The sequence below is a fragment of the Callospermophilus lateralis genome, chromosome 5 (assembly GCF_048772815.1).
Source record: "Callospermophilus lateralis isolate mCalLat2 chromosome 5, mCalLat2.hap1, whole genome shotgun sequence".
NCBI lineage: Eukaryota > Metazoa > Chordata > Mammalia > Rodentia > Sciuridae > Callospermophilus > Callospermophilus lateralis.
The window spans coordinates 117279100-117305559 of NC_135309.1; positions in this window are offsets into that span (position 1 = coordinate 117279100).

Here is a 26460-nt window from a genome sequence, read left to right on the forward strand (position 1 = left end):
CCTACCCTGTGTTCAGTGTGAGGAGGGAGAAGGTAAGGTCCAGCATTTCCAAGAGGCCCGTTGTTTTCTTTTCTTTTCTTTAATATTTTTTTTTTAGTTGTCAATGTACCTTTATTTAATTATATGTGGTGCTGAGACTTGAACCCAGTGCCTCACACATGCTAAGCAAGTGCTCTACCACTAAGCTACAACCCCAGCCCAAGCCCGGTGTTTTCTGGTGGGTGGAGGAGACTTTTCATAAACAATAAATGAGAACCAGTCCTGATACAATCTGTCTCCAAATCTAAATTAAAAGTCATATCAGCATCTCAGTTCTATTGGCATCTCAGAAGGCAGGAGGAAATCAAAGGACTGAGAAAAGCACCAGATTTTCCTTCTTCATTGTACTTTGGGAATTCCGCCCCACCCACCACCCACCCCCCAGGGGAATGGGGGCATATTTTTGTTGTTGTTTCTTGGAGTTTGACTGTTTTTGTTTTTAAATAACTAGAACTGAAGGCAGCTGAAAGTTAGAGTTTCTGTAGCATCTTAACTTTAGATATGTACCAGGTTACTGGAAGAGCAGCCTAATCTACTGAGCAAATCTTTGTTAGGTTAATCTAATTAAGCCAATATTTACTTAGTGATTATGGTTGCTCTGTGCCCAGCATCACTAGACAGGGTATCCCAATCTTCCCCCAAGTCCCCGCCTCATGCCTTGCTGTATATACATATAGAAAATCATTTCTAGCCTTTCTCCATTTATGTCTGACCCATTCTCTAAGGTTATTTTGAAATTCAGTCTTTCTCTGCTGAGTACTCAAGCACTTAACATGATCTAATTTGCACACTTAATGAGATGTTCTCTAGTCCGACATCCACATTAAGCCCTTAAATAAAACTAGCCTTCTACAATGCCACATGCCAGTCCAGAGGTCTTCAAATAACAGTGCATGCTGGCTGTAGTTCACGGAAATCTGATTCTGACAAACAGTGTTGGAATTCAAAATGTCCCTATTTCCAGAAATACTCAGTACAAGCCTCATGCTGCCCCATGCCTCCCTTTGTGTCTACTGAGGAATTTGTCCCTGCTGGCCCATGTCCCCTAACCTGATGGGAGCTACACAAGAGACCTACACTGAGACAGAGAGGAAGGATCCAAGAAGAGGAAAGCAGAGAGAGCGTAAGTCAGACCTGGAGTGTGAAAGAGGCCCAGGCCATTTTGTGAGGTGCCCGGATGTGTGGAATTGATACAGTCCAAGGTCAGCCAGCAATTTGCTTCTACCTTTATATTCCCAACCTTAATCACCTACTTCAATATGTATTGTCCAGATATGCAAATTAGTACTTGTCTATTAACCAAGGCCATTAACTAAAGCAACCTTTCTGAAAATCTTAATTATAATTAAAATTAGACCCACAGCTTCACAGGCCTCTGGTGCCTTTCTTTAAATTGTGTATGCTATTTGCTATCAGATGCTAACCTAGGGTCTTAGGAAAACCTTATGGCTTTTGTGGGCCTAAAGTTCTTTTGTTTTGTTTTGATTTGCATTTTCTTTCATAGACTTGGGATGCTCAAGTGTTTATCTTGGCTATTAGAAAAAATGTTTTAGGATTATATAAAAATATTCAAAATTAAATAAAGCATTATGTTGAATCCCTAGTAGGAACAAAATCTAGTAAAATATGCTAATGTAATGAAAGTGGTTTTTAATATACACATTTTATTTTTAATTGACACATGATAATTGCATGTTACTGAAGCCATAAAGGGAAAGACAATTGAAAGTTAAGTGATGTTTTCACCAGCATTACTCTAGTTTTGTCAGCTACTGTTCAATGAGTGTTTACTTTCCCCCAAGCACAGACTCTGAGTTTGTATACACTACCTCACTTGTTTACCCCAATAAAACTATTAAACAGGCATTACTTTCCCAAATCACAGAAGAGAACAATTAAAGGTACCAAATTGCCCAAAGCAACGCAACCTAAGCAAAAAGTCAGCCATAAGCCCCAGTCTGTCTCACTCCAACTCCAACACATGTGGTCAAACACATAAATGTGGACATAGGTAGAATAAAGTCAAGTGAGTGAGCTGCCACAGCACTTGAAGTAGGTGAAACAGCTTCCTTCTCTTCCCACTGGAGCTCATAATTCAGCACAGAGATCTTCTCAGGATGTGTCTCACAGATCAAAGGCGAATTTCTAGCCCAGGTTAACCCACCTTAGCCCTTGAACTTACCACATTGGCCCTTGTAAATGTTCATTTTCAGAATTTCACTTTGGCTGAGTGCTGAAAAGCTACCATTTAGAAATTCCCATTGTGTTTCTGACTGGCATGTGCCATGGTGTTTGGAATACAGTCACTGTTTCACACGGTTCTTCTTTAGGAAAACTCAGAGCAAAAATTCTTCTCAGGTTTCAACACCAGGAAAAAAAAAAAAAAACTCTCTGGAGTAACAGGTATGCTTCTGTGGCTATTGAGAGTCTTGTGACTGATCATGTTTCCATTTTTGCCTTGACAACTAGGAAGTTTATGACCAAGCCTAACAGTTGCCTTATGAAAAGCTGAGCAAGATACTAGTGTATGCCTCATGTACTTAGTTTCCCCAGCCTTAACTTCACAACCATAACCTTTTCCCCCCTTTTCTTCGTTGCTTTTCTTTTTTTCTCTCATGTGGTCATTTATTGTAGGATTTTTGTCATGCTTTTAAAAGCCTATTTGGATTCAAGGCATTTGTACATTTACCTATTTCTGTGTGAAATGGAGTCTCTGTATTTGCAACTGGTACAGATAAACTCCTCCGAGGCAGAGAAGATGTCTTATTCATCTTCGTACCCTCAATACAAACATGTGGCTTGACAAACTGTCAGCACTTAATAAACACCTATTGAAGTGAACAGAATTTTGAAATATCTCCAGAGATCTCTGAAAGATTGGAAAAACTATTAGAAAGTTGCACTGCTGATTTGGCACTTCAGTCCCCAGTAGAGGAGGGAAATTTTTGTTTATATCCTGACTCTTGTCAAAAGTGGGAAAAGAATCTGTCAGAATAGAATCCATGTCTTAAAATGTAAGGGCCCCTAGCAGAATGTAAGTAACACAGTGCCCCTAACACACTGCCTACAACACACGGGGTGTCACGGGGGCTGAGCAAATGCTGGGTGAACATTGACAACCAAGGATCTTGTCATTTGCATGTAGAAGTAAATGTTCTCTTCTGAATCTGCTCTGTGATGTCCCCACAGAGGAGACGGAGTATCACAAGGGGCTAAAAACTAAAAAGTTGGGCTCAGAAACACCTAGGCTCAAATCCTAGTTATGCCACTAATCAGTTTTGCATCCTTTCCTTTCTTAAGAAAATATCTAAGCCTCTATTTACTGTCCTTTAAATGTGATTAACCCCAACACTTACTCACAGGATTATTGTGAAGGATTAAATGATACAAAATGCTCAATGCACTTCGCCCAGTGACTTCTACATGGTAAGTACACTCTAAGTAAATGGGGGCTTTCTTATATTTCTTATATTCATTCTAAAGTCAAATATCAGGTGTAAGAGAGTATAGGGACCTGAAGAGCAGGTATTATGCTTGCACAAAATACCCTCTGTTTTAGTTTTGAATATAACTTTACCCACACAACCATTGTGCCCCAAATCTAAGGCCATGTAAGCTTTTACCCTCTTCACTTCTATGGAGAGTTTCAGTGAGAGGGATAAGAGAGAAACAGGCCTCATTAATAGATAACTTCAAAATCCTCTTAACATACTAGAAATAATTGAAAAATAACAGGACTTCTTGACTATTCAAAGAGATACTGAGAAATGGGATTTGAATGTAAAGCAAGCATCATTAACAAGATTGAAATATTTGGGTACCTCATGGCTGATTTCTGAGGACTGGATTTAGAAAAACAAACACTCTTCTAAGTGAAGCATGGACTGCATTTGTGAGGTGGAGATAATTCTTTGCTTTGAAACATAAATCTCTTCAAATTGTGATGACAATATAAAAATGTTTGCATTTAATTTAGTGTTTATGAAAGATACTGTATACTTACCTAAATAGAATCCAAGCTTCCAGGCCTACAAATTGATGATTAATACAATCTACTAAAGCTTTGTCCTTAAGTCACCACAGACCCATCTGGGTTCTCTGTATGCTCCATCTGTATGCAGGGAAAGAGAATGACATTAACACCATGTCTACACAAGGACCAACTTTGCATTTGGAGACAGAATGAAAGGATCCCTGAATACATAATTACCCAAATAGGCGTGGTGCCTTCTGAGTCCAGGAACGTGGGTGCCTGGGAACTTTGACATCAAGGTCATGAACAGCTCTGCAGCTACCCATACTCCATACAAGGAACTCACATTCAGAGTGCCAAATTGAATGTTTTCAATATCTGTCTCCCAGACTTACACCCTCCAAATGGAGGCCCATTCTCTGGGCTTAAAACAACACAGTTATTGTTATTTCACACCCTGTAATTTTAAATGAGCAAACAGAGTGACCACACCAGCTGCATTACACGGTGCCTCTGAGGAAATGCAACATGAAATGTGAGCGTAATTGTGTGGGCCATGCTCCTCCCAGACAGTGAGCATGTCAGCACTAGCAGACAGCTTGTATTTTAGAATTTACACATGCATCCCCATCTACTGCACCACAGATAAGAGAATGGGCTTAGAGTCTGCTGGCCCACACTGGAAACACTGTGCAACCCTGGGCAAGTCACTTTCTTCTCCATACCTCACTTTCCTTATCTGTAGGGAGGACATATAATAGAAATTACTTCAGGCCAGGCACTGTGGCACATGACTTTAATCCCGGTGACTCAGGAGGCTGAGGCAGGAAGTTCATGAGTTCAAAGCCAGTCTCAGCAACTTAGCAAGGCCCTAAGCAACTCAGCAAGACCCTGTTTCTAAATTTAAAAAAAAAATCAAAATCTATATCTGGGCTGGGGATATGGCTCAGTAATTCAGCACCCCTGGGTTCAATTCCCAGTGCCAAAAAAATAAAATAAAATAAAGAAATTACTTCAGAGGGTTGCTGTGATGGTGGTGGTTGAGTGAACTAATATGTGTATTAGTCTACTTGTCTTGGTTGCCATGTAAAATATCATAGTCTAAGAGACTTAAACACAGGAATGTATTTTCTCATAACATTGCAGGTTAGAAATCCAAAATCAAAGTGCCAGCAGGTTTGACGTCTGTGAGGCTCAGCTTCTGCCTAGTAGACAACTACCTCTCTCTCTCTTCTTTTTACAAAGCCATAATGCCATCATGTAGGCCCTGCGCTCATTATCTCACCTAACCCTAATTACCTATTTACTCCAGGACAAGGGACTCAACAGACAAAGGGAAGAGGACACAGCTTAGTCCATAGCAATGTGTATAAAGAGTTCATAGACCCTATCTAGCATGCCTTGGGTACTACATAAATGGTAGATACTATCATTCTTGTACCAGGCACTTCATAGACAGTCTGCTTAAAAGATCACAGCAGTGCAGACATAGGTATGTCCTCCTCATGAGAAAATGGAGCTCAGAGTTAGACATCTTGACCTTGGGAGGCAAAGCTGACTTTACTGTAGTCTGTCTCCCAACCCTAATGTGCTTTCTGTTTTACCTTACTACATTTTTAAGATTTTTAAACAAAGGCTATAAATTTTCTCTTCTGTTCTTAGTAAAATAGCTATATTTTCCAAATATTTTTAAGGAAGCATCATATATAGTCCTATAAATACCCTTCTTTTGGGGAAGGAAGTCAAGTTTCCCCTCACATATATGTAGCATAAGCAGGGCGGCTCTGCTCCTCCTCTTTACTGTTCATGGCTAAGCAGCCACCATCTCTAAAATTGCAGAGGATGAAGAAGATTCCAATGATGTCACTTCAATAGCAAATGTTTCGGCCCAGAAATAACACACACGGCTTCCCACAACTCATTGGCCAGAATCCACCTGAACACAGAGTGTCAAAGAAGTACAACTCTCTCATGGATCTGAAAGGGATTACCCAGAAATACTTGGGGAAGAGCACTAAAGACTAGTACAAGATAACATCTGACAGTCAAATGCTAGGACACAGTTTTTCTAACACTAAAGCAGGACATATCTATAAAACAACAACAGAAACCACCTAACTTATTTGCAGATGAGAGGGTGATTTGTTTTTTCTTTTTGGTTGTTGGCTAAAAGAAGTATATTTTTCACTCCTAGCCAAGCCCCCAATTGAACAGGGAATGTAACCAACTATTATCTTACAGAGTATGGGTACTGGGCAAGGGACATATAGAAGGCGGCTAGAGGAACTTCACCAGGAACTTCACTCCCAGTGTTCAAGTCTTGATATGAGGAAGCCTAACCCCCGTCCCAAGTAACACCAAGGTTTGCCAAATGCTACCCAAGAGAATTAGAAATCAAAGAGTTTCCAGAGATAAAGAATCTAAACATTAGCCAGGATCTATCCACCAATAAATCATATAGCACAAAAATAACAAAATAGCACGCAAAAAAGTATCAAGTACAAAAAGATGGAAAATTGGGAAAGCTGATTCTGACAGCGACCTTCTGAAGACTCCTTTTAGAGTAATGGGCTTCCTATGTATCCTGATTTATCATCCTTTTCATGTTATGCTGGTTTTTCTCATGTTATGTGAACAACTTTAGTCCTTTGGGTTTGGTCTTTTGGTACTCACAGGATACAAAAGAAAGGAAAACAGGAATATCCAATGCTATGAAAATGCCTAAGCCCAAAAATATCTGCAACTTAAGAATCTCCTCTAATGAATGTACTGTGGGGTTGCTGTGAACACCAGCCTTAGTTAATTATTAAGTTAATTTTCAACGTACCTAATTTTCTTTTAAATTAGCTTTGGGAAAAGAACATGTGAAGTACTAACAGGAAATGAAAGTACAAAAAGTGAAATATTTCTGAGGAGAACTCAGTTGATTTCTACTACTTGTCCCTTGATTATTTTTCACAGAACCAGATATGTCTTCCATGCCTTTATTAGATAATTTTTATAAAAAACAAATCTGCACTACACTTCATAAATTTTGTAATCCCACAACTCAAACAATTAGCTAACAAGTCATCAAAGACAGATGTGTAATATCAAGTTTATGTGCAAAGTGCTGAGCACTGCCTAATTTTGTTTCACTCCAAAGGCCCAAGTTAGTGCTGTTGTTATGGCTGAGGACATTAAATTGTTTATAGGTTTGATAAAACATATGAATCATGTTAAATCTTACAAGTAGCTATAGTTCCACAAAATATATGTATTATTCAAGAGTTGGCTGCAAATGTTGGCTGTTCCAATAATTTTTGTGACAACTATAGAATTATTTCTCACATCCAGAGTTCGAAATGTATTTTATTGTCTTTGGATTTAGGGTTATTTCAGAAAGACGATCTTTAAATGATGTACCTATTTTCTTCCAGATGTTCTGGCTCAAGAAAGAATCTTGGGCAGTTATACCAAACTTTCACTTCTAGAACCAAGCACTTGACAAAAACAAGCCCATGAACTTTGGCTGTTTGAAAGAGGAAGAACCAGATATTAAAACAATTAAACCACAGGTAATTTGTTGTAGTCTCCACTTGCTCTACCTACCATCTGGCCCAATCTATTGGCTTTCAGCCATTCAATCAGATCACTCCATCATTCCTAGACATTTTGTTAATTAGTACAACAGGCACCTTAGCACACATGTACTCTTGGCAGGAAGAATTGAGAACAAATAATTCTGCAATAAGTGGTTTAAAATTAATGACTAAAAAAAGTAACTAATTGCACATGGAGGACCTATTCATAAAGTCCTGTGTAGAATCTGCAAAGTCTTTAGTTCTCTTAAAATAAAGATCAAATTGTCTATTATACTAGAGCTTCAGAAGGCACAATTTTTAAATAATCTGATTAAAGCTGGAAACTCTCTGTGCTTTTCAGGCTTTGCCAAATATATATATATATATATATATATATATATATATATATATATATATATGTCCATCCTTTCTGGAGTCCCTCTTGCAGCAATAATTTTACAGTTCATTTAGGAATTCTCAACTGGGTCAGGATTAGCTCTGTTGAAGCTTATGCTTTTTCTTCCATGACATGATTGCTTGACTCAAACCCCAGTCATACTAAGACTTGGTAATAATGTAATGTGCTTTGTACTGAGCCATCTGCTCAAAAGTAGAACCAACTTTCTTCCTAAAACTTTATAAATGCTGAGATATTGGTGAAAGGCCAAAGATCAACCTGTCACTTTTTCATTCTTCTGACTTCCTCCCACAGTCACCCAACACAAGTGGGAAGGATACGAAAAGGATTTGGTGTCACATTCCATCCAAGTTCATTGGTAGACTCCCTCATTCCCACTCACCATTCCCCATCTGAAAGGTCTATGGCAGTAAATTGGATGCAGAGAGAGTAAGGAGAAGGGAACAAACTGCTCACGATTTCCTATGCCATTACACCAGTTGTTTCCCCTGAGCCTTCCTTCTCACTTTCAGGAACACCAATCAGTGTATTTGGTGTACATCAAAAATCACATTAGGGGCTGGGGATATGGCTCAAGCGGTAGCGCGCTTGCCGGGCATGCGCACGGCACTGGGTTTGATCCTCAGCACCACATACAAATAAAGATGTTATGTCCGCCGAAAACTAAAAAATAAATATTAAAAAATTCTCTCTCTCTCTCTCTCTCTCTCTCTCTCTCTCTCTCAAAAAAAAAAAAATCACATCAGAATTACTCAGAGATCTGGTTTAAAAAGTAGACCCCTGTTCTACGGCAGACCTGCTGAATCAGAAATGGGGAAGGGGAGCCAGCAGTTAGCATGTTGAACAAGCTCCCTCTATGTCTCTTGGCACAATGACTTTGCAGAACCTCTGCCTGTGGGCTTAGAGAAGCCATGAAAACAAAATTAATAGTCCAGGTCTCCTTACTGACAATGCAGAGCCCAAATCATTGGATTTGCCAAGGATCACCGACGCTACTTGGCAATTCTTAACTTGCTCTTCTCTAGAGGCAGAGTTGAGGTCAGAGCAGGAGGGGGCACCCAAAACCTGAGAGAAGGCAGGCAAACCTAACTTTCCAAAAGAGGGCTACACCCCCACTTCAGATCATTCTCCACCAGCACCTCCACCTTTAAAGGCTGTTTCTCCCGTTGTTCCATTGGACTTGGTCCTAGCTGACTTTCATCCTCCTGAATCAAGAAGGTATTTTTATTAGCCTAAATATGTTTCTTCAACTAATCCAAGAGGAAGTTTGTCCATAAAGCTCTTTTCTCCAATAAGAAGCATCCCACAGAATTCTCCTTTGCCCTCCTTCCCTCAGGCCCCAAGTCTTTCTCTTTTATATACTCAATAGCTTCAGAGAAAACAAGTCTGAATAAAGTCTCTTCAGAATACCATCTCCATAACTACCCAGGCTTTGGCTCATTTGCAGAGACTAACTAACTCCCAGTGCTTTCTGTATAAGCTCTAGAAATTGGCTATTTTAAAAGAAAAGGCTATTAGATATGGAAAATGACAAACCCTCAAAATAGGGAGACCTAGGAAAAGGGGAGTGAGAAAGAAAGCCATATATTGAGATCATTGATCCTTTCCCAGTGCATTCTTTCCAGGTGATAAACAAATCCTATGGAGGAGGTGTCCATCAAACCTAGAAAGGCAGTCTCTGGGAAGAGGCCAAAGCATTGATCCGTCCCTGAACAAATCCTTTTCAGATACCAACCACTGACCCCACGCCCTCCATCCAGCCCAGTAAAATAAATCCCAGAGCCTGACTGCTGATCTCATCCTCCCTCCCATTTCACCCAGTAAAATAACCCCAAATTCCTGAGTGTCCAAAATGATATGCTTATTATTAAGTCAACTCTCCGTATAACCTACATAAGCCCAGTCCCCTCCTTTGTTCAGTGGCTCATTTTCTACCAGCAGAGTGGGTCTAGCAGCATCACCCCATTCCTGCCCCTTTCCCTGTTCTGCATGAAATTTTGTTCCGCATAAAGAGCTGCTCTGTGAAGTTTGCATCTGAACTGCTCTTTTTGTGCTAACAAAGGCTGTGTACTTAAATTTCTTCCTACACCACCACCCTGTTATATTATTATTGAAAATAAATTTATTTTTCAGCATGGTGTCAAATATATAATATACAATTATAATACATAACAATATATAGTTATAGTCTACATGATCACCAAAGCTATTATGTGCTTTTAAAAAACATTATTTTTGTTTAATTTTTCCTATTAACATAGCGTCAGACAGTAAATCAGAATCCATCCCCACTGTGGAAATTGTACTTTCCTCAACAAGCACAGTGTCAAGGCTTGTGAACTTTATTTTGTTCATTTAAAAGATGAACTAAATTGAATTTAGAACATTTTGTTTTATTGTGGGTGGTTGAATAGTCAAAAAATTACTCCTCTGAAAAAGCTTCATAAAAGTAGCTGTATGCTTTGATAAATGAGCAGCACATTTCCAATTCATTACAATGTTTGAAAGACAGTGAACAAATGCTGAATCTCATCCTGAACTACCAGTCATGCTTATCTCCCACGATTATTTTTTTTTAAATGTAACAGCAAATTGACATATGTTGGGCAAATGTTATGCAAATTTTGATATTTCCTCAACAGTACAAATTGGAATGTGGCTCAGTGTTGCAGTAATCAATTTGCAGGTGATGTTCATAGGGAATTTGGCAATCCCAGATTATGATACATATTTAAAATAATAATTTACAGTCTGTCTATTATATAAGTCATATATAAGCTATTATATATAATTTACAGTCTGTCTATTATGTAAGTCATTTATAAGCTTTCAGAAAGCTTATAAATTAAAAAATAAGAAAGTTAAAGGGACCCGTTCGAATACATAACCTCTAATTCTTTCTTCTTTCTCTTTTTTTGTTCTTTCTTTGCATTTTAGATAAACCTATTAACACCAAGACTACCTGGTAGAAAAATAAATATGTTCAGATTTAAAATAAGAACAATGGATCTTAAAGACATTCAAGAAAATTAAAAATTAGAAAGATAAAAGTAAAAAAAAATATTAAAAAGGATAAAAGAAGAAAATAAAACTGCTCTTATTATCCAGTGTTTTCCAACTACTCAATGATAAACAGTTAATATTTGGTAACTAATGTTACAGCATTTTTATAACATTATTTAATATATTTGTAGACTCTTATTAATTATAATTTTTTTGTACTTGGGTTTGAATTCAGGGGCACTTACCCACTGAGCCACACCCCAGCACTTTTTTGTATTTTATTTAGAGACAGTGTCTTATTGAGTTGCTTCAACACCTCGCTTTTGCTAAGACTGGCTTTGAAGTCGCAACCCTCCAGTCTCAGCCTCCAGAGCTGCTGGGATTACAGGCATGCACCACTGCGCCCAGCAGTTATAATTTTATTTAATTTCTTCTCTTCAATTTTTCTAGTAGGCAATTATATAATTTGAAAAAAATATATTTTTCTTTTCCCCTGTTTATATTTATATTTCTTCTTATTAAAACATCCAAAATCTTGTCAAATAAGAAGAATGGGTATTCTTTGGTATTCTTGGGATATCTTTAGTTTTGACAATATCAAAGAAATTATTCTACTGGGCTAGGAATATAGTTCAGTAGTAGAAAGCTTGCCTAGGCCCTGTTTTCAATCCCCAGTAACACAAGATATCTTTTTTCCTAGAACTTTCTATTGAGTATCACATTAGCTATTGGCTTCAGGTAGATAATCTTAATTATTCTAATATATTTGAAAATCAAGATCAATATTTATCTCCAGTCTCTTGCACATCTACTAAGATAGTCAGCTCTACTTTTCCCTTGACTTTTTGATAAATTGTAAATATATTTTCTAATATTAAACCATCCTTGGATTCCTGAAATTATTCTGACCATCTAAGTTCAATCTTTTTACTATAGTGCTGGTATCCACAAGTTAGTAGTTATTTAGTACAATTAGTATCTAAATAATTATGAAGCTTTTCTAAAAATAACTTGTAAAAATACCTTTAACATTTTTTTCTTATTATAAAAAGCACTAATCTAATAAAGTAAAACATTAGAATAAAAACATATACAAAGGGAAAAATTGGCATTCCCCTTTCCATGATCCTCCAACTCCCCAATTAAAAACATCATTAGTAAATCTTTGGCTTGTTTTTAATTAAGCTAATCCCCTATTTAGGTGGTTTTAAGGTTTTTGCTGTTTCAAACAATACTGTAATGGATGGTATATGTTTATGTGTGTGTGTGTGTGTGTGTGTGTGTGTGTGTATAATTGCATAATATATCTTTGCCTATATATTTCTGTTAAATAGATTTCTAAATATAGAATTCCTGGGTCAAAAGTTTTTTAAATGTCATATTTTAAAAGATATTTGTAAATGGCAGTTCAAAATATTGTACCAATATAAAATGCAACTAAGAAATGTTATTTCTCCATACTTTTGGCATGTTGGTATTATCAATATTTTAGTTATTGACAATATAATAGCTGATAAACAATCTCATTGTTTTGATCTATATTATTTTAATGAGTGGAAGTGAACATCTATTCATAAATTAATCATTTGGGTTTCTTATTACATGAATTATCTTGCCTGGTTTTTTTATTAAATGAGTATCTTTTTTCTAATTAATTTTTTTTAGTTGTAGTTGGACATGAAACCTTTATTTATTTATTTTTATGTGGCTCTGAAGATTGAACCCAGCAGCTCACTCATGCTAGGCGAGCACTCTACCACTGAGCCACAACTCCTAATTAATTATTAAGTGTTGTTTGTGTGTGAGGAACATTGGCCTTTGGGTGTCAGTAGATAACTCTCTTGCTAAAATTTCCTATTAATTGTCTTTATTTTTATTTTATGCTGATTTTTTGCTGTACATTTTTCATGTTACATAAGACAGTATTCTCCAAAGAAATAGAAGCAATAGGAGGGAGAGAGTAAGGGCAGAAGGTAGGTAGTTAGATGAAGAAATTTATAATAAGGTACTAGCTTGCTCAATTTGGGGGGTTAAAAATACCCATGATCTGCTGTCTGCAAACACAAGTGTAGTTCCAAGGCCTGAGGCTCCAATTCTTTGGGGTAAACATCAAGGAGAACAGGTGTTGGATTCATGGTTAGAGTCTATTTCATTTTATGAGGAACTATTTCCCAAAGTGGAGGTGGCATTTTGTACTTCCAACAAAGAAGGTGCGTTCTTGTAGCCTACATTCTCACTAGCATTTGGTGTCAGTCTTGAATTCTATTCTAGTAAGTGTGCAGCAGCATCTCATTGTTTTAATTTGCAATTCTCTGATGACATATGATGTTGGGAATTTTTCATATGCTTGCTTGCCACTGTCATAGCTTCTCCAGTAAAGTGTCAATTCTTTTGTGTTTTTGTTATTCAAGTTCTTTATTTTATTATTATTGACTTTTAAGAGTTCTACTGTATATTTTGGATAACAGATCTTTACTAAATATATCTTTTGTAAATATTTTCTCCTAGTACATGTCTTGTCCTCTCATTCACTCGACAGTGTACTTCACAGAACATTTTCAATCTAATGACATCCCTGTTATCCATGCTTTCTTTCCATTAGCATGCATGTAGTGTCACATGTAAAATGGCACTGCTATGACCAAGGTAATATAGATTTTCTTCTACATTTACTTCTAGAAGTTTTATAGTTTTGTGTTTTATACTTAGGTTTATGATTAATTTGGAGTTGATTTTTGTGAAGAATGTAACGTGTCTAAATTCAGATTTGCATGTGGATATCCAGTTGCTCTAGCACCATTTGTTAAAATACTATCTTTTCTCCACGATTTTGCCTTTGCTACTTTGCCAAAAATCATTTGACTATATCTGTGTGGATCTACATCTTAGCTCTCCATTTTGTTATTGATGTATTTATTGATTTTTCTGTTATTAGTTTTTAATTTTACTGCATGTTGGTCCAAGATCATAGTTTACAAGACAACCTTATATTTGTAGAAACTTGTAACCTAGAATATTATTATTTATATGTTTCATGTGTACTACTAAAAAGTGTATTTACTAATTGGAAAGTTCAGAATTTCACCAATAAATTTTAATGGTTGTTGAGACATTTTCATTCTTCTTAATTTTCTTCAATAGATGCTTTATCAAGAAGTTTACTTAAAGCTTTTATTGTGGAGTTATTATTTTCCTTTTGTATTTATTTTTATGTCTTAAGGTACATAATTTGAAAATATGGTTTTTAGAGTTTAAAAGTTCAAGATCATAATAATTTATGATAAATTATTCCTTTTATCATTATATAGTAACCCTCTTTATTCCTATTAATACTTTTTTGCACTAACATCTATTTTGACTGATATTAACTTGGTTATTTCAGCTTTCTTTGAGTTAGGGTTGGCTTTTTACACCTTTTCAAAGATACTACTTTTATGCCATATTTTTAATAACTTTTTATATAATAGGTATAAACTGAATATGATGTTATAATGTGCACTTAATGAAATTTACTAATGCATCTTTATTAACTTTTACTATTTTACTATGTGTACTATTTGAGAGTCTTTCATTGGATAAGGAGGGCTTTTTATTCTCTTTACTATCTTCTGTTGAGTTGATCATATGTTCTTTATACCTTTCCTTTTCCTCTTTGCTGTTTGAAAATTATGGTTCCCTGCATCCAATGATTATCTTTAAACACAATATTTGAGTAGTGAAAGTTAATATTTTTACCCTTATTCTAAGCAGAAAAAGGACCCTAGAGCCCATCTTTCATATTTTTTATTTCTTTTTTCAAATTTTTTCATTTGTTTTAATTAGTTATACATGACAGTAGAATGCATTTATGCACTTTAATATATCATACATAGATGGGATATAATTTCTCGTTTTTCTGAGTGCACGTTATAGAATTATATTGGTTATGCAGTCACATGTATACATAAAGTAATAATGTCTGTTTCATTCTACTATCCTTCCTATCCCCACATCCCTTCCCCTCCCCTACTTTCACTTCCCTCTACCTAATTTAAGGTAATGCTATTCTTCCCTAGTGTTCCCAGCCTTATTGTGAATTAGAATCTGCATATTAGAGAAAATTTGTTTTGGGGGGATTTCATTTAGTATGATATTCCCTAACTCCATCCATTTACTGGCAAATGCCATAATTTCACTTTCTTTAGAGCTGAATAATATTCCATTAAGTATATATACCACATTTTCTTTATCCATTTATCTATTGAAGGACACCTAGGTTGGTTCCATAGTTCAACTATTGTGAATTGAGCTGCTATAAACACTGATGTGGCTGTGTCACTGTAGTACACTGATTTTAAGTCCTCTGGGTATAAACCAAGGAGTGGGATAGCTGGGTCAAATGGTGGTTCTATTCCAAGTTTTCTGAGGAATATCCATACTGCTTTCCACAGTAGTTGCACCAATTTGCAGTCCCACCAGCAATGTATGAGTGTACCTTTCCCCCCACATCCTTGCCAACATTTTTTGTTGCCTGTATTCTTGATGATTGCCATTCTGACAGGAGTGAGATGAAATCTTAGTTTTGATTTGCATTTCTCTAATTGCTAGAAATGTTGAACACTTTTTTATATATTTGTTGATGGATTGTATTTCTTCTTCTCTGAAGTGTCTGTTCAGTTCCTTAGCCCATTTATTGATTGGGTTATTTGTGTTTTTTTTGTTGTTGTTTTTTTTTTTTTGGTGTTAAGTTTTTTGAGTTCTTCATATATCCTAGAGATTAATGCTTTATCGGAGGTGCATTTGGTAAAGATTTTCTCCCAGTCTGTAGGCTCTCTCCTCACATTATTGATTGTGTCCTTTGCTGAGAAGAAGCTTTTTAGTTTGAATTCATCCCATTTATTGATTCTTATTTTACTATTTGCACTTTAGGAGTATTGTTAAGGAAGTAAATCCTAGGCCAACATGGTGGTGATTTGGGACTATTTTTTCTTCTATTAGGTTCAGAGTCTCTGTTCTAGTGCCTAAGTCTTTGATTCACTTTGAGTTGGTTTTTGTGCAGGGTAAGAGATAGAGGTTTAATTTCATTTTGCTACATGTGAATTTCCAGTATTCCCAGCACTATTTGTTGAATAGGCTAGCTTTTCTCCGGTGAATGTTTTGGGAACCTTTGTCTAGTATGACATAACCATATTTATGTGGGTTTTTCTCTGTGTGCTCTATTCTATACCATTGGTCTACAAGCCTATTTTGGTGCCAACACCATGCTGTTTTTGTTACTATATCTATGTAGTATAGTTTAAGGTCTGGTATTGTGATGCCTCCTGCTTCACTTTTCTTACTAAGGATTGCTTTAGCTATTATGAGTCTCTCATTTTTACAAATAAATTTTATGATTGCTTTTTTTATTTCTATGAAGAATGTCACTGGGATTTTAATAGAAATTGCATTAACTATGTATAACACTTTTGATAATATGGCTATTTTGACAATATTAATTTTGCGTATCCAGGAGCATGTGAGATCTTTCCATCTTCTGAGGTTTTCTTCAATTTCTTTCTTTGGTGTTCTGTAGTTTTCATTGTAGAGGTCTTTCATCTCTTTAGTTAGATTGATTTCCAGATTTTTTTTTTTAAGCTATTGTGAATGGGGTAGTTTTCCTAATTTCTCTTTCAGTGGATTTAATGCTGATGTATAGAAATGTGTTTAATTTATGGGTGTTGATTTCATATCCTGATACTTTGTTGAATTCATAATGATTTAGTTAGATTTTTTGGAACATCTAGATATATAATTATGTCATCAACAAATAATGATAGTTTGAGTTTTTCTTTACCTATTTGTATCTTTTTAATTTCTTTCTTTTTTCTAATTTCTGTGGCTAGAGTTTCAAGGATGATATTGAATAGAAGTGGTGAAGAGGACATCCTTGTCTTATTCCAGTTTTTAGAGGGAATGCTTTAAACTTTTCTCCAGGTAGAATGACGCTGGCCTTGAGTTGCTTTTACAATGTTGAGGTATGTTCCTACTATCTCTAGTTTTTCTAGTGTTTTGAACATGAAGGTGTGCTGTATTTTGTCAAATGGCTTTTCTGCATCTGTTGAGATGATCATATGATTCTTGTTTTTAAGTCTTGTTTTTAATATGATGAATTACATTGATTGATTTCTATATGTTGAATGAACCCTGCATCCCTGGGAAGAATCCCACTTGATACTATCTTTTTAATATGTTTTTGTATGTGATTTGCCAGAAATTTATTGAGAATTTTTTGCATCTATGTTTTTTTTAATGTCTTTATTTTTATTTATTTTTTATGTGGTGCTGAGAATTGAACCCAGGGCCTCACATGTACAAGGCAAGTGCTCTACCACTGAGCTACAACCCCAGCCCTGTATCTAAGTTTATCAGGGATATTGGTCTGAAGTTTTCTTTCTTTGATGTGTCTTTGTCTGATTTGGTATCAAGGTGATTTAACCTCATAAAATGAGTTTGGAAGGGTTCCCTTCTTTTATATTTCATGGAATACTTTGAGGAGTACTGGTGTTAATTCTTCTTTGAAAGTCTTTTAAAACTTGGCTGAAAATCCATCTGGTCCTGAGCTTTTCTTTGTTGGTAGGTTTTTGATGGTGTTTTCTATTCAATTACTTGAAGTTGATCTGTTTAAAGCATGTATGTCTTCCTCATTCAGTTTGGGTAGGTCATATATCTCTAGAAATTTGTCAATGTTTTCAATATTTTCTATTTTATTGGAATATAAATTTTCAAAATAGTTTGTAATTATCTTCTGTATTTAAGACATGTCTGATGTGGTATTTCCTTCTTCATCTTGTATTTTAGTAATTTGAGTTTTCTCTCTGTTTCTCTTCATTAGCATGGACAGGGGTTTATCTATTTTATTTATTTTTTCAAAGAATCAACTTTTTGTTTTGTCAATTTTTCAATTGTTTCTTTAGTTTCAATTTCATTGATTTCAGCTCTGATTTCAATTATTTCCTGTCTTCTACTGCTTTTGGTGTTGATTTGTTCTTCTTTTTCTACAGCTTTGAGATGTAGTGTTAGGTCATTTATTTGTTGACTTTTTATTCTATTAATGAATGCATTCAATGCAGTAAACTTTCCTTTTAGTACTGCCTACATAGTGTTCCAAAGATTTTGATATGGTATATCAGTGTGCTCATTTACCTCTAAGAATTTTTTTATTTCATACTTAATTTCTTCTACTATTCATTCATTATTCAATAGTGTGTTATTTATTCTCCATTTGTTACAGTAGCTTATATTTTTTATTTTATCATTGATTTCCAATTTCATTCCATTGTGGTCTGATAGAATGCAGGGTATTATCTCTGTCTTGTTTTGTTTTGTATGTATTTACTAAGTGTTTCTTTGTGGCATAGATATGGTCTATTTTAGAAAAGGAGCCATGTGCTGCTGAGAAGAAAGTATATTTGTATCATTGATGAATGAAATATTCGCTATATGTCTGTTAAGTCTAAATTATTGATTTTATTATTTAGTTCTATAGCTTCCTTATTTAGTTTTTGTTTGGCAGATCTGTCCAGTAGTGAGAGATGTGTGTTAAAGTCACCCAGTATCACTGTATTGTGGTCTATTAGACTCTTGAAATTGAGAAGGGTTTGTTTGATGTACATAGATGCTCCACTGTTTAGGGACATAAATATTTATAATTATTATATCCTGCTTATTTATACTTCCCTTAAGAAGTGTAAAATGTCCTTCTTTGTCTCTTCTGATTAACTTTGGTTTGAAGTCTACTTTATCTGAAATAAGAAAGGAACCCCCTACTTGTTTACACAATCCATATGAGTGATAAGATTTTTTCCCATCGTTTCACCTTCAGCCTGTGGATGTCTTTGCCCATCATTTTTATTTATTTCTGGTTTTTTATTTGTCTTAGTTTCTCCTCAGTTTTGTCTTTGCTGGTTTTCACTTTTTTTTCACTTCATCCTCAGAATATTTTGTTGAGAATGTTCTGTAGTATAAGGTTCCAGTTGTTATTTCTTTTAATTTTTTTTTATCATGGAAGGTTTTAATTTCATCTTCAAATCTGAAACTTAATTTTGATGAATATAAAATTCTTGGTTGGCATCAATTTTCTTTCAGAGCTTGAAATATAGTATTCCAGGACCTCCTGGCTTTGAGGGTCTGGGTTGAGAAATCAATTGAGATCTGAATTGGTTTCCCCCTCTATACATAATTTGATTTTTTTCTCTCACAGCCTATAATATTTTATCCTTATTCTCTGTGTTAGTCATTCTCATTATAATGTGTCTTGGTGTGGGTCTGCTGTAATTTTGTACATTCTTGTATTTAATTTTCCATTCTATTCTTTAGGTTTGGGAAATTTTCTGCTCTTATATCATTGAAAAGATTGTGCATTCCTTTGGTTTGTGTCTCTGCTTTTTCATCTATTCTGATAACTCTTAAATTTGGTCTTTTCATGTTATTCCATAATTCTTGGATGTTCTATTCATGGTCTCTTCTATCTTCTCTGCATGGTTAATTCTACTTTCAAGATTATGTATTTTGTCTTCATTGTCTGAGGTTCTGTCTTCCGAGTGGTCTAGTCTGTTGGTGATGCTTTCTATTGAATTTATAATTTGGTTTACTGATTCCTTCATTTTGAGGATTTCTACTATTTTTTTCTTTTTGCCATCTTTAACTCTTTATTGAAGTGATCTTTCACTTCCTGTATTTTTTCTTTGATTTCACTCCTTATCCTATTCTTTACTTCACACATTAATTTAACTGTACAATTTGAAATCATTCTTGAACATTTCTTCTACTGTGTGGCTTCTGTTGTTGAAACATCTTGGTTTGTTTGGGGCAGTTTATTCCTTAGTTTTTTTCATGTTGTTAGTGCGTTTTCCCATTTAGAAGTATGAATCTAAGGCAGTATAAATTCTACCCTTTAGACCTTTAGTGTCCCTGAAGGTTTCCAGTGCCTTGCCTTTAATGGTGAGACCAATATCAACAGCTCCCAGTGAACACAATATCTAGTCTTAAACCTGATAGCTCCCACTAAGGCATTTACTGCTTTTGTGCATTAAATCAAAATGATGAGCTCAATTACTATCTATAGTATAAATAGAAAATTTGTTAAAATAGTTTACAATTTCAAACGGTGGATGAGAGAACAGAGGTAGTGAGTACAATATTCATGAGAGAGGAAGAGAGAAGCTAGAAGTAAAAATTCACAATAAAAGTAGAAGAGGAGCCCAAAGAGATTTTCTGTTGGTTGGAGAAAAGCTAGAAAGAGAATCTAAGAAAATAGATAAGAGAGAGGCAGATTACGAACCAAGAGAAAAAATTAAAGAAATACCGGATCACCAAACCCAGATCAGCTCTTGCAAACCCAGTCTCTCTCCCACCGAACAGGGTTTCAGATACCTCAGGCTCAGCCACACTGCAGTCCCAAGATCTCAATGCTGCTCCTACTTACAGGGAGACCACTACGGATACACTCTTGCCAAGGAGCAACCCTGAGATGCAATAGCAAGACAAGGGTCACCAGCACTCTCAGCAGGAAGACCCCAGGCTCCTCCCAACCCACAGGCACCCCCACACTGGACCTGCAAGTCCTGGCTGGAGTCCCCAGACAGAGACTCTTGTGGTGGAAAACCTGCTGGCACCCAAGCCCCAGGTTGGGGCTGGTGCTTCAAAATGAGTACAGTCACATGCAACCAAATCCGGAGTCTCCCCTGCAACAGTCCTCTAGGCTGTGGTAGCAGCAGTAGTGGTGGTGGTTGTTGGCAGCAGGCAGTGTGTCAGCAGCAGCAGTGGCAGCTTCAGCTGCAACTGCAACTCTGGGGGTAGTGTCACCAGGGCTCTGGGGGTCAACAGCAGTGTTGGCTTCTGTTGCATCTGGGGCAGCGGTGTCTTCTGTGGCAGCAGCTGGTGGTTGCAGCTGCAAGGGCAGCTATTGAGAGCCACAGCCGAAGTGGCCCCAGCAAAATTCCAGCTGATTGGCTCACAGCAGCCCCAGCAAACTTCCAGCTGCCAGCTGATTAGCTCCTCTGTGGTATGATGCTCATTGGGCTGTTTCCCCGCCCTTTCAGACCATGGAGCTGCTCATTGGGGGACTCTTTTGGCTCCGCCCATGCGACCCAGCCAATCGGCCTCAAGAGCGGGAGGAGTAGGGATTGAGAGGCTCGCCGAAAGCCGGTGGTGGCAGTTGGGCTCGGAGGGAATTCCTGAAGAGCTCGTGTGGTGCGTCGTGTGTGTTCTAAAAATAAAGTTTGTTTCTGCATGACAAGTGGCTAGTGAAATGTGCCCAGCCAGACTGCAGCATTTGGTGGCCAGCATGGGGAACGACTGAGGGTAAGTGATAAGGTAAACTGCTCACCGCTGAGGGCAGGACGAGAGGGCGAGTAGCCATTTTAAGATTCTTCTTTAGTTTGTTTCGCTTTTGTTTTAAGTTGCCTGTCCCTGGAGATGGGTGAGAAGGAAGAAAACCCGCTCACATCTGAGGAAAAACTATTTGCATCTGAGGAACAGATAGGGAGAAAGGACGGATGGACATTTCAGGAGGATAGAAAGGCTGATATAATGAATTTTTGTTCCATTTTTGTTTCATTCTGTTTCGGTTTTGTTTGGTGTTATCTTGTTGGGTTGTGTTATAGTTATAGTAGAAATATGGGATCAAAAATTAGTAAAAAAAAAAAAAAAGAGTGTTAAGTAAATTGTTAGAGGAAGGAGGCACCTCAGCAAAATCAAGAACAGTTAGGACATACGTTGATACAATACAAAAATGTAGCCCATGGTTCATTAAAGAGGGGTTATTAAATATACCACAATGGAACCATCATGGTGAAGATTTAAATAGGATAGAAAAGGAAAACCCAGGAACTCTGCCAGTTGGTACATTGCGATTGTGAATGATGATACGATTTTGATGGTTAATCCAAAGCTTTCAGTGCAGATTATGGTAGAAGACATATTAGATCAGGAAAAAGAGGAGTCCTCTTGAGATAGTCAGAAAGGGGAAGAAAGTTTAGAGCAGAAAAAGCTATCAGGGGAAAAGTTATAATAGGAGGCTGCTATTAACACCTTTCTATCACCAGAGGGCATAAGTGTCCGGCCAACAGCTCCACCTATGGAGACAACATATGCTTAGTGGCCCTCAACCCCTGTAGTTGATAGATGAGATCCTGAGACAGGACCTCAAAGATTAGCATGCCCTGTATTTGAGCAGGCAGGAGGGTAGCGAATTCACCATGCTTTAGATTTCAAAACAGTGAAGCAGCTAAAAGAGGCTGTAACAACCTATGGTCATCAAGCAACCTTCACTGTAAGCATGGTCAAATCCATTACCAACTTAAACAATGCCAGCAGATTGGACTAGTATGTGTAAAGCTGTGCTAAATGGAGGACAATACCTGTTATGGAAGGTTGCCAATGAGGAATTTGCAAGGAGACGGCTAGGCGAAATACAGCAGCTGGTTATCCTCAGAGAAATCTAGATATGTTGTTAGAAAAGGGACCTTATGAGAGTCAGCAGCAACAAATTTCATATGATCCTGGCGTATAATCATAAATTGCTGTAGATGCGGTTAGAGCACGGAAGACTTTACAAGGACATGGAGGTTTACAAGGTCAATTATCTAAGGTAATACAAGAAGCTAATGAACCTTACGCTGAATTTGTAGATAGGCTTATTCAAACAGCTACCAGAGTTTTTGGGAATACAGAACAAGCAATGCCATTAATAAAACAACTGGCTTATGAGCAAGCAAATCGTTGGTGCAGAGAGGTCATTAGACCATGGAAGCATGAAGATTTAAACATATATATTAAATTATGTAGAGACATTAATAAACAAGGGCAAGTCTTGGTAACTGCAGTACAACAGGCTTTAGATGCCAGGCCAAAAACATGCTACAATTGTGAACAAACAGGACATTTTAAAAGGAATTGCCCCATAGAAGGAGGGTTTAACAAAACTAGGTATCAAAGGGGTAGAATACTGGGTATTTGCACACAATGCCATAGAGGGAGACACTGGGCTAATGAATGCCATTCTCAAACCACCATAGAGGGTACTCCATTATCAAAAAACAGACAAGAACCAGGTGTTTATCCACAATATCGTGGAGAAAGGCATCGGGCTCCATTGCCAAAAAACGGACAGGGGGACCCAATGCTCTGGGGCCCATGACCACAAATATACAGGGCACTGGAGGAACCCAGCAGCACCATGGAGGAACCTGGCAACAACATCAGGGTAGTGCCCAGGACACATTATCAATTAGATCCCTCACTAGACAAACCAGAGGAAGTGCAGGATTGGACATCTGCGCCTCCGCCAGAGCAGTACTAACTCCAGAGATGGGAGTTCAAATCATTCCCACAGGGGTAAAAGGGCCTCTTCCCCCAAGGAACAGTAGGCTTATTATTGGGACGCAGTTCTTCTACTCTAAAAGGACTTATGATAAGTCCTGGGGTAATTGATCCCGATTATGAAGGTGAAATAAAAATTATAGCCAGTTCTCCAAGGGGTATATCAGTAATTTCACCAGGAGATAGAATTTCACAGTTATTAATAATACCCAGCCTACATGATAAATTTTCCAGTCGTACTGTAGAAAGAGGTTCCAGAGGATTAGGCTCCACAGGTGTAGATTGGGCTATGCTTTCTTTAAATTTAGATTCTCGCCCCATGCTAAAACTAAATATTCAAGAACATGAATTTAATGGGCTACTGTATACAGGTGCAGACCTTAGCATCATCTTTCATCAAGAATGGCCAAAACATTGGCCATTACAACAAGCCACTCAAACACTTTGAGGCCTAGGAGTGGGGACTAATCCCCATAGAAGTGTGATGGTATTAGATTGGAAGGATCCTGAAGGATGTAAGGGAACTATACAGCCATATGTATTGGATCATCTTCCTGTAAATTTATGGGGACGAGATGTCCTAGATCAATTAGGACTAACATTAATAAATAACATCAATTCAAATGCATCCACTATTATGGCTAGACAAGGTTTTAGGAAAGGAGAAAGATTAGGAGAAAAAGAACAAGGTATAGCAGCACCATTACAAATAGATCAAGGAACAGACAGACATGGATTGGGTTTTCAGGAGGGGTCACTGAGACAATAAAAATTACATGGAAATCAGAAAGGACAGTATGGGTTCCTCAGTGGCCCCTGACTAAAGAAAAGATAAAAGCAGCCCATGAACTGGTCAAACAACAATTAGCGGAGGGACATATACAACCTTCTGTATCTCCCCATAATACTCCCATTTTTGTCATCAAAAAGAAATCTGGTAAATGGAGATTACTGCAAGATTTAAGAGCCATTAATAATGAGATGGTTATTATGGGACCTGCTCAATCGGGGATTCCTCAATTGTCTGCTTTGCCAAAAACCTGGTATGTTTTAGTTATAGATATTAAGGATTGTTTTTTTTTTTTCAATTCTAATTCATCCTGAGGATAGTCCACGTTTTGCATTTACTATCCCTGCACTGAATCATGAAGGTCCTGATCAGAGATATGAATGGAAAGTACTCCCTCAAGGGATGGCTAACAGCCCAACTATGTGTCAAATTTATGTTAACAAAGTAATCCAGCCACTTAGAAATCAAAATCCTGAACTACAAATATTTCACTATATGGATGATGTATTATTAGCACACAAAGCTAAAAACACATTGCTAGAATGTTATGCCACACTTACAAACTTATTTAAAAAATTATAATCTAGAGATAGCAATAGATAAAGAACAATTAAATTTTCCAATTAATTATTTAGGAGTTCTATTATCCTCAACCATGGTCTGTCCACCAAAAATTCAAATACAAGTAGATCAACTCAAATCACTTAACGACTTTCGAAAGTTATTAGGAGACATAAATTGGATAAGGCCTTATCTAGGCAAACCAACAGGAGAGTTGGGACCTTTATTTGATATCCTAAAAGGTCCATCAGATCCAAATTCACCCCGAATGGTAATGCCTGAAGCAAGAAAGGCATTAAAAATCATCTAAACATATATGGAAAATATGCATTTGGTTAGAATTGATATAAGTTTGCCTTCATTATTTATTGTACTACCAACAAAAAATATTCCTACAGGAGTATTTTGGCAACAAGGTCCATTATTATGGATACATTTATCTTATTCTCCTAACAATATTCTTACTAAGTATCCTGAGGCTGTAGGACAATTAATACTCAAAGGAATAAAAGCAGCAAAGGAAGTGTTTGGAATTTCTCCCAATAAAATTATTACTCCATATACTATGGATCAAATTGATGAGTTAGCTAATGAGTTAAATACTTGGGCAATAATCATGTGCAAATCTAATGTTTCATTTGATAACCACTTACCACCTAATCCTTTATTGTCTTTTTGGTCATCGCATCCTGTAATTTTTCCAAAAATGACAAGAAAAACACTTATCATGAATGCTCCAAATATATTCACTGATGGGTCAAATAATGGTACAGCAGCAGTAGTTACCCCTGATCAAACTTTTACATTTTTAGTACCCAAACAATCAGCTCAAAAGGTAGAGCTTAATGCAGTATTACAAGCTTTGTGATGTTTAAAGATTCTTTATTTAATTTATTTTCCAATAGTCAGTATATAGTTAATGCTATAGTATCCCTTGAAGATGCTGGTAGGATTTCCCCTTCCTCTACTGTTTTCCACTATACAAAGTGTAACCTGGGACAGAAAAGATCCATTCTTTATAGGACATATCAGGGCACATACAGGATTGCCTGGAGCCCTTAATTTGGGCAATGATTTAGCAGATAAAACTGCACATGACATACATATTTTATCTACACTAGAAGAAGCTACAAATTTTCATAAAAGGTTCCATGTCAATGCTAATACTTTACAAAAGCATTTTAAAATAACTAAGGAACAAGCTAGACAAATAATAAAACAATGTCAAAATTGTGTGACATTTTTACCACAAGTTAATTTTGGAGTCAATCCTAGAGGACTGATACCTAATCATATTTGGCAGATGGATGTCACACACTTGCCAGAATTTGGAAAATTAAAATATTTGCATGTTAGAGTTGATACTTCTTCCAGATTTTTGATGGGCTCCCTTCATGCCGGAGAAAAAACTAAAGATATTATAGCTCATTGCTTACAAAATTTTGCCACTGTAGGCGTTCCAAAATAGTTAAAAACAGATAATGGTCCTGGTTATGCTTCTACCTCTTTTAAACAATTTTGCTCATCATTTGGCATTACTCATATAACAGGAATCCCATACAATCCACAGGGACAAGGCATAGTTGAAAGAGCTCATCAAACTATTAAAATGTACTTATTAAAGCAAAAAGAGGGAATTGGAAAGGGGTATATATCCCCCAAAGATAAACTTAAAATAACCCTTTTTACTCTAAACTTTTAAAATTTGGATTCATCAGGGCTTAGTGCTGCAGAAAGGCATATGTGTCCAAAAAATGTACATAAGCCCAAGGTA